Source organism: Stomoxys calcitrans, chromosome 2 (assembly GCF_963082655.1).
Source record: "Stomoxys calcitrans chromosome 2, idStoCalc2.1, whole genome shotgun sequence".
In the NCBI taxonomy this organism is placed as follows: Eukaryota; Metazoa; Arthropoda; class Insecta; order Diptera; family Muscidae; genus Stomoxys; species Stomoxys calcitrans.
Window position 1 is genome coordinate 191367158 of NC_081553.1, and position 10294 is coordinate 191377451.

A 10294-nucleotide genomic window follows, 5' to 3' on the forward strand; every position below is an offset into this window, starting at 1 on the left:
GACAGGACATGCTAACATTCATAAAACTGCTGAACATAAAAGAGGGAATGACCAGTGCAGTGTGGATGACAATGCGGGAATCTGACCAAAGATGCCAGGACACTCTTGTTTACCATCGAGCGCAGAAGACCAAAGGAGCTGCTGGCTTTTGATAAAAGGTCAGGTCTTTGGCATTGCTCTGGACGGACTTCTACAGGATCTATGATGAAGAGGTGGTTTCATCAAAGTGCCCCCAATTGCGAGGAAAAGTTCAGATGAGATGGATCTTCAACCAGAAGTTCTGGCTTGGGGCTTGAGGCCAAAACCAATACCATCTCATCTTTGCATGTGGTGGAGTCGGGCTTTTCGGTCAAAAATTCAGTTCTCTCGAACTGGAGGAATAATGAGAGTCGCTTCTGTCCAGCAGCTTACTTCCTGCAGCCTGTTTTCTTAAGTTTACAGGGAGACTATAATTTGGGCCTTTTGGAATATTTCACTTTGCCCCCCAATGTGGACAGTATGGCAACATTGCTACGTGCCTGTAATTATGTATGAACAATATGCATTCATTCAGACGTACGAACGACCGAAATTGATTGTTTTTTTTTTTCATCATCATCTTCACAGTGAGCTTTACCACCAAGAACAGTATATAATGGAGTCCATGGTTGGCTGATTCGTTGGTAGTACGAGTACAAGTATATGAATGCTATAGACTATATAACAGATATAATAATATAATTTATTATAAAATTTTCACATAGTATATGTAAAATATCTCTATGTGTATTGGTCTGAGTGTTTCCAGTGAGTGTGTGTGCGTACGGCATTGTCTACACTTAAATGGGCACGAGGCCTGTAGCCGAGAAAAGGTTCAATGCTTGAACATAAAGCTCCCCTCACATCATTGTCATTCAATGTGTCGTCCACCAATATTGAGAGGAGATAACAATCGCTTCGGATTAACTGAAATTCAAATCACTGCTATGTAGTGATGGCAGTGAATGAAGAGAACGGTCAAATGAATTTGTTGGAATTTTAACGACTTCTTGTCAAAGAGGACGTTTCGAAAACACATTACTCAGCGTATATTTCAATTGATAGGCAGATTGACATTCTGTATCAGATAAAGAATGACAAACTTGGTTTTTTTTTTTTGTTTTGTCTTGTGGAGATTATTTTTGTCATCTGCTGACGAACAGTGGCTTAGAATTTGGACATACCAGTGGTGGATTATTGTTTTTTTTTTTCAAAGCCAAACGAAATGCGTGACATTGCGTTTTGTAAACCAATAGATGGGGAAGCTTATATTTGTTTTCAAAAAACTAAGGTCAAAGGGAGCGAATATAAATACCATAAAGTCATTGAAAGGCCAATGGTCTTGCTAAGTCTGCAAAACCTTTAAACATCATTTCTAAAGAATTTTGCAAATGCATGAATTTGGCTTTAAATACAGTCAAAGATATATGCCAAATGCTCAATGCATTGAAATAAACTTCATTGGTGCATTAGATAAGTTGTTAAGATTTTAACACAACATTAATAAAGTATCCATTCAAGTCACCAAATGTGAAATGCAAACCTTCTTCACCAAAATTTCCTAATCGCCGAAGTGTATTCCAGTTGTTCTTGAATAAAAAAAATTATAAATTCTTTACGAATTGAAAAGTCTCCAAACGAATTTCATACGAAAAGTCTCCAAATGTCTCCAAATGTCTCCAAATTCTCAATTCATTGAAATGAACTTCATTGGTGCATTAGCTAAGTTGTCAAGATTTTACACAACATTAATAAAGTATCCATTCAAATCACCAAACGTGAAATCCAAATCTTTGGTTGAAGGTTCTTTCATCATGAATTGGAAATTCTTCATCAAAATTTCCTAATCGCCGTGGTGTATTCCAGTTGTTCTTGAAGAAAAAAATAATTATAAATTCTTTACGAATTGAAAAGTCTCCAAACGAATTTTATACGAAAAGTCTCCAAATGTCTCCAAACTTACATAATTGGAAAAGTCTCCAAACATTAATCGATAATTTGAACTCTCCAATTGGCGTTTCCCTTAATATGCTTATATTGAACATATTCTGAAGTCTACAAATAAATAAAACAAGTCTAAGTCATGGATTTTGAAACTCTCCAAACACATTTTAATAAAAATGTCTCCAATGTTCACTACCTAAAGGTCTTAAAAAAGTAGATTTTTAAATTTTTACAATCGTGCATGGTTTGAAAAGACTCCAAACATACAATTTATGTCTCCAAACCTGAATTGAAAGATACATAATCAGGAGCTTAAAGTCTCCAAACACGAATTTGAAAATATTGTACAATGGAAAGCATTATTATAGAATCTCCTTACGTAAGTATTTTAAAAAGTCTGCGGACATATATTTTTGAGAATTCTTCCAACATCCACTGTTCGAAAAGTCCTCTAACATACATTATTGGAAAAGTCTTCAAAGCTCATTTTGAGAAAATCTCCAAACTTCAGTTTAAAGCCATCGAATTAGTAATCCGAAGTCTTACAAATCACAAATTGAAAAATATTTCTCCAAACCTGGAAATTTGCTAACTTTCTAATGTGCATTTTTGCGATAAATCTCCAAACAAACAATTTAGAAAGTCTCCGGACATACATTTTTGAAAAGTCTTCAAACATCCACTGTTTGAAAAATCCTCTAACATACAATAATTGTAAAGTATCCAACGCTCAATTTTAAAAATCTCCACAACTAAGTCTAAAGTCATCTAATTGGTAATCTGAAGTCTCCAGTCAAGAATTGTACAAAATTCTTCAAACTTGGAAATTTTTTAACTTCCTAACGTGCATCTCAAACGAAATTTGACCAATCCCCCACACCCTTTTGCTAATAAAGTACGCATTTATCATGGTTAAGCGTTATTTTGTAGAGATAAATCCATTACGTGGTGCAAAAAACTATCAAGCAACGAAAATTCCGTTTATTTAAAAATTCTTTAAAATGAACATAAAGTCTCCAAACATGAATATATGATGCCAACTGATGTCTACTTGAGTAAATGATGTCTACCATTATTTGTATCCAAATGCCTCAAGACATATACAATATGAAAAGTCTCCAAACGTTAATTTAAAGAAATCTAATCGGGAATTTGTTTGTATTCTCCAATCGACGATTTTCAAATATGCATAATTTGAACATTTGTGAAAGTTTCCAAATCAACATAAAGCCTTAAATTATGGAGTTTGAAACTCTCCAAACATACTTAAATTAAAATTTCTCTAATGTGTATTACATAGGACTCTCCAAAAATCAATTTCAGGTCTCCAAATGTAGATTTTAAAAGTTCCCAAACGTATATAATTTGGAAAGTCTCCAAACATACAATTTAGGTCTCAAAACCTGAATATAAAAATACATACAAAGTATACAAATATGCATTATTTGAAAATTTATTAAAAAGCATTCCATGAATAACATATTTTTAAAAGTCTCCAAACAGACACATTTCAAACGTCTCCAAAACATCCACTGTTTCAAAAGTCACCAAACATACACTATTTGAAAAATTTCCAACGCTATTAAAGCTATCTCATCGGTAATCTGAAATATCCAATCAAGAATTGTAAAAATTCTCCAAACATGCAGTACTTAGATGTAGTACTGGTCTCCAAAGGAGGATTTTAAAATTTTCCAAAGTTGTATTTTAAAAATCTGGAAAGTGTTCAATCACACATTTAAAATGTCTCCAAAATTGGATTAGAAATCTGCAAACTTCAAAAATCAAAAAGAATCGAAACATTGATTTTAAAAGCCAAATATCTCAAACAATAAATTATTTTAAAAGTCTCCAAAACTAGATCCAAAATGTCTTTACATGTTAATTTCATTGAATAAAACTGACGGATTTTACTACAGTCATGGATAAAAAATGTCGTCAAGTGTGAATTTCGGTGGATTTTAAAAGTCTCCAAAGTGGATTTCAAAAATCTCCAAAGTTGTTTTTTAAAAAATCTCGAAAGTTTTCAATCATACATTTGAAAAGTCTCCAAAATTGGATAAGAAATCTTAATACTTCAGAAATTAAAATGAATCCAAACGTTGATTTTAAAAGCCAAAAATCTCCAACAATAAATTATTTTAAAAGTCTCCAAAACTAGATCCAAAATGTCTTTACATGTAAGTTTCATTGAATGAAACTGACGGATTTTACTACAATCATGGATGATAAAAATGTCACCAAGTGTGAATTTCGGTGGATCTAGCAAGTCTCCAAATGTGGATTTCAAAAGTCTCCAAAGTTGTTTTCTTTAAATCTCGAAAGTTTTCAATCATACATTTGAAAAATCTCCAAAATTGGATTAGAAATCTTCATACTTCAGAAATTAAAAATAATCGAAACATTGATTTTAAAAGCCAAATATCTCCAACAATAGATTCTTTTAAAAGTCTCCAAAACTAGATCCAAAATGTCTTAACACGTTAATTTCATTGAATGAGTTTCATTGAATGACATAGACGAATTTTACTACAATCATGGATAAAAAAATGTCGCCAAATGTGAATTTCGGTGGATCTAGCAAGTCTCCAAATGTAGATTTCAAAAGTCTCCAAAGTTGTTTTTTTTAAAAAATCTCGAAAGTTTTCAATCACCCATTTGAAAAATCTCCAAATTTGGATAAGAAATCGTCATACTTCAGCAATCAAAATTAATCCAAACGCTGATTCCAAAAGCCAAATGTCTCCAATAGTAAATTTTAAAAGTCTCCGAAACTAGATCCAAAATGTCTTTACAAGTAAGTTTCATTGAATGAAACTGACAGATTTTATTACACCAAGGGTGAATTTCGGTGGTTCTAGCAAGTCTCCAAATGTGCATTTCAAAAGTCTCCAAAGTTGTTTTTTTTTAATCTCGAAAGTTTTCAATCATACATTTGAAAAGTCTCCAAAATTGGATAAGAAATCTTCATACTTCAGAAATTAAAATGAATCGAAACATTGATTCCAAAAGCCAAATGTCTCCAATAGTAAATTTTAAAAGTCTCCAATACTAGGTCCAAATTGTCTTTACATGTAAGTTTCATTAAATGACATAGACGAATTTCACTACAATCATGGATATAAAAAGTCTCCAAGGGTGAATTTTTAAAGTCTCCAAGACTGAATTTTTAAAGTCTCCAATCTTAGAGTTGGAAAATCTTCAACAGTGAATAAGAAAACTTTTCAACACCGAATTTTAACAGTATCTCATCAAATATCTCGTAAGTTCCCTCCGGGAAAAGTCTCCAAAGTCATATATTAAAAGTCTACAAACTTTAAATGCCCTAACTTTTTCAACTTAGATCATAAATTTGTCAATTGCTTTATTGTTGAAGTTAAACGAAACTTCTAGATCTCGTTCAAAGACACCAAATATCTTTAAACCTTCAATCGATGATGATTTGCATGTCTTAAAGAAATACACTTCCTTCTTGCTACTTTAATTACAAATTTGGTGAAAATTCTCACCATCATACCATCCTCGTTTTACTGTCCATTATATCCTTGGTCGTTGTACTTGTATCTCTGTCACGATGTTGTACTGTTTATTTGTGTGCTGCCACAATGTTGTTAATTTAGTCCTTTCCCTCGGTACCTTAGTTATGCGTAGACTTTCGCAACAATTTCCATTGCTAATTAATATTGGTGGTATTTAATTATTAAATATTACAAATATGTACACGATGCTTGCCACCATCTACCGTTACAACTGCGATTGCGACTACGGCGAAAAGATGATCCTTTGTACACAGAAATAGTTGCGGCATGGCATGGTCTAGCATTGGTGTGGTTGTTATTGATGTTGTTTGCCCATCCTTTCCATGGTCACACAAACCGCACACAGTGGGACGGCAAAAAATTTGTTGTGGTGCCTTAATTGCCATTAGAGATAATCCATGGATAAATGACGTGGCAAGCGGCCAAACTAATAATTAACTCAACTCGTTTAATGTTTATTTTGTCACAGCTCATTTCACTTAGGCAGGGTGGAAAAAAAAGCAAAAATATGACTTTGACACCAATTCATAAGATTTGTGAAGGCCGCGTCATGAGGTTTTATTACAGCATGTCATTTTTTGAAATTAGCACTATTTTTCAAAACCACCAAGTTATGGTTTAATAATGCAGCCAATGCCGATAAATGTCACATAACCGTGACTATGCATGGCCGTGATAGAATACGTAGCTAGCTCAAGACAGACGGGCTGTCATGGTAAACTCAAAACAGGAAGTGACAGCTAATGTGGCATATCGGCTTACATTTGGATATATAGCTCACATTAAGACCGATCTCTCGATCAAGCCCGAGTAGAATGTGACCATTCCCATTTGGCATGTCTCTTTTGACTTTCAAAACATATATGCCAAGTCCATCCATGTAAAATACGATTTATGTAGCTCCCACATAGGTCGAACTTCCGATTAGACTTTTCCGGGATTTGGAAAAAAGCGTCAATTTATATTGGTTCTCAGGCTTATAGGATCCAACAATACGAATCGATAACCTAAATGTGGGGGGAACGCCCCACCCACCCGAGCGGACTATACAAAGATTTAAATGAAACATTTTTTTAGACCAAAATTTGGTCTAAATATTTGGGCGCCCATCCTGAAAACATCTTCCCAGCAAATACACAATTGCAGATATGGGTCATATGGAAGAAATTTAGAACTATAGTTTAAATATGATATCTAAATTTTGGGGAGACTAAAAGCATGGAAAATATAAATCCCATTTAAACCGATCTCTCAAGTCTCTTATGACTTCTAACATCTATGCCCAGTATGATTTGAATCACTGTATAATCTGATATAGCTCCCACATATGTTAAACTCTTGATTTGACTTTTTGAGCATTTGCAATATGCATTCTTCTATACCCCCCCTTTTAAAGACAGTTTTGGGAAATAGAGTAAATTGACTCTATTTTTACCGTTACCCAATAAATCTGATACCCGAATTAAGTAAAAAGTATTTGGGGGGAACGCCCCACCCGAACGGACATGCATACCAATCGGAACACAATGGATGTCCAATGAGAGGTATTCGATTGGAGAGTACAAATCTGACACAGAAATTTGCTTTTGAGTCTTTTAAGGGCTGTTACATCCGCATATATCCCCCGTTTGCACATACGAACCGATCAGGACAATAGGAAAGACTTATGGAAGATATTAAGAAGAAGAGTTCAAATATGATATCCAATTTTGACTGAGTCTGTCGCTCAAGATCCTGACGTCTCTGGGCTTTGGTTGCTTGCCTTTCCATAAAATGGGTAATTGGGAAGACAGAAAATAGTGTCTTCTCACAAGCAGCAAATTTTGAAAATTCGTTCTAGCCATGGCAGGATTTCAAGGTATTCCTACAGTAGTTCAGGGATGATTTTGTCCAGTCTGGTCGATTTAAAAGGCTCGAAAGTGCAAACCGCCCACTCTATCTTCTCTCGTCGCCAATGTCAACTATGAGAAAATAGTTAGGGGCAACTCCTTTTACCCTACACCACAACTGTGGTACAGGATATGATAATTTTGTGCATATGTTTGCAACGCAAAGAAGGAGAAGAGCTAGACCCATTGACAAATATACCGATCGACTCAGAATCACTTTTTGATTCGATTTAGCCATGTCCGTCTGTCCGTCTGTGAATCCATGTGTTCTTATAATCAAGGTACAGGTCGTCATTGTTGTCCAATCATCACGAAATTTTGCATATGTCACTTTTTGGGTCAAAGGAAGAACACTTTTGATGTTGGTAAAAATCGGTTCAGATTTTGATATAGCTCCCATATATATGTATCACCCGATTTGCACTTAAATGGCCGCAGCAACAACAATTTTCAACCAATCTGCACAAAATTTGGCACGAATTGTTTTGTTACTCATCCTAATATATCTGCGATATTCCATCAAAATCGGTTCAGATTTGGATATAGCTCCCATATATATGTATAGCCCGATTTCCACTTAAATGGCCGCAGTAGCTACAATTTCCAAACGATCTGCACAAAATTTGGCGGGGATTGTTTTGTTACTCATCCTAACACATCTGCGAGATTCCATCCAAATCGGTTCAGATTTGGATATAGCTCCCATATATATGTATAGCCCGATTTCCACTTAAATAGCCGCAGTAGCTACAATTTCTAAACGATCTGCACAAAACTTGGCATGGATTGTTCTGTTACTGATCTTAACATATCTGCAAGATTTCAGCGAAATCGGTTCAGATTTAGATATAGCTCCCATATTGCCGGATATGCAATTATATGGCAGTAGTAACAACAATTTTCAAACGATCTGTTCGAAAAAAGTCAGTTCAGATTGAGATATAGCTCTCATATCCGGCCGACTTTGGGCTTTTCTTAAGTATTACGATAGTCTTATCACTGACCACCGTCAGATTGCCTACAATAAAATCGGTAAAAAATTGAGGCTTAAGAAGTAAGATCTTTATGATGTCCTTACGCAGCAAACTGTGACTGTGCACGACAGTGCAAGCTGCTGATGTTGGTCAGCCTTGTACAGCGTCCTTTAAACTCATATTTTCCACAATTTGGTAATCATGCAAACCATCGGTTCCTGTTGCTTTACATATTAATTGACATTTTTGCCTTTTAGACGTTGTTCCTGCTAAGTGGTGAATACCACATTCCGAGATAAGTTCTGCGATTTTCACGTCTCTGCAACTACCGTATGGCTATATTTGGGAAAATTTTTCTCTCCATTTTTTCAGCGGATTTTCTGTATACAGCTTATTGAGCCGATGCTTATCACCAATACAATGATAGAAAAATTACGGTACTTTGCCAATACCGCCTGGTATTATTTTGTTCGCGTCATTGGCAAAGATTTTCAATACCATATGGTATCAATTCAATACCAGACAAGGCTCCTTCGAATTAAAAAAAAAAATTGTTAAAAAAAAAATAAACAAAATGTTTTATTACAATTTGAGTGCGTAAAAACCTGCTCAAATACTCGAAAGCGGTGAAAATGGAAAAAGTACAAAATCTAAGGACATTCTACATCAAACACGTGATAGTCTCTTGTATAGAAAACGATGCTGTGTTCGTGTATAAGTATGAAAAACACTTCCGGGAATCAATGTATATAGAATCAATTGCTGAATACAAAGAATTGAGGTTGGTCACGGTGTAACATTACTTTTTGTCAATCATGAGTCGGAAAGACTCATGAAATCCACTTAAGTGGGTTACTATCTGGCCATAATCGTCTAGTGGTCTGGGGGACTTTAAGGCGCATCACACTTCATGGCATTCTCCCCTAGGTAACGAGCATAGCTTTGGCAGAGCAGATTGAAGGATCAACGTTTTGCACGGTGAATAAGGATGCCCCTACTACAGGGTGGCTGATGAAAGCCGCTACCAAAAAAAAATGTAATAACTTTTTTTCTATTTAATAATAATAATTTAATAATTAATTTAATTAATTAATTAATTAATTTAATTAATAATAATTTAATAATTAATTTAATAATTTAATTTAACATGAATAAAAGAAAAATGTATTCCATACACCGAAAAAAAAATGTAGCAATATTCATCATTGTAGCAATATTCATCAGCCACCCTGTAGGATTACGAGCAGCTGCTCGCCGGATATTTCCATTGCATACCCTGATCTCCTGCGTAACGTATCATGGCAAGCCGTCATCTCTTTGGGGTTACCATCGACCGACCACCCGACTTCATAACCTCTGAGCGCCGGGCGTTTATCAATCAGAAGGAGGCCGATTGGACTGGCTTCAAAGAATAAACCAATCGCCGCTTCAGTGAACTGGCACCCCCCCTCGGAAGTGCTAGTTACTGAGAGGAAATTCCAAGACATCATTAACGCAGCAGCCGGCGCAGGCAGTGGTACTCGCAGATGAGCGTGATGGTATTCGTTTTATGGACCCCACTAACCCCAGAATCAACGAGCTGAATCTGGAAATAAACGAGGTAGTCAACGAATATAAGCGGAATTTGTGGCTGAAATACTTGGTGCAATGTAACTTAGGCACCTGTTTAGGCAAGGCACCTGTTGTCTAGTGTTAAGTCACTCTCGAACTTCGGTAGACGGGATGACAGGACCTCAGTCATTTTTGGCGAAGTAACCGTGACTGATCCGAAGAGATGCGACAGGTTGTTCAACCGTCAATTTATTGTGCATCCCGAGAGTAACAGGGCAAGGAGTAGAGCCATTCGCCGTATTCGTGGTCTCCGAGCCGATGGACAGCCATCACAATTTATCGTGGGTGAAGTCGTCGGTGGCACCAAATCATCCAAGGC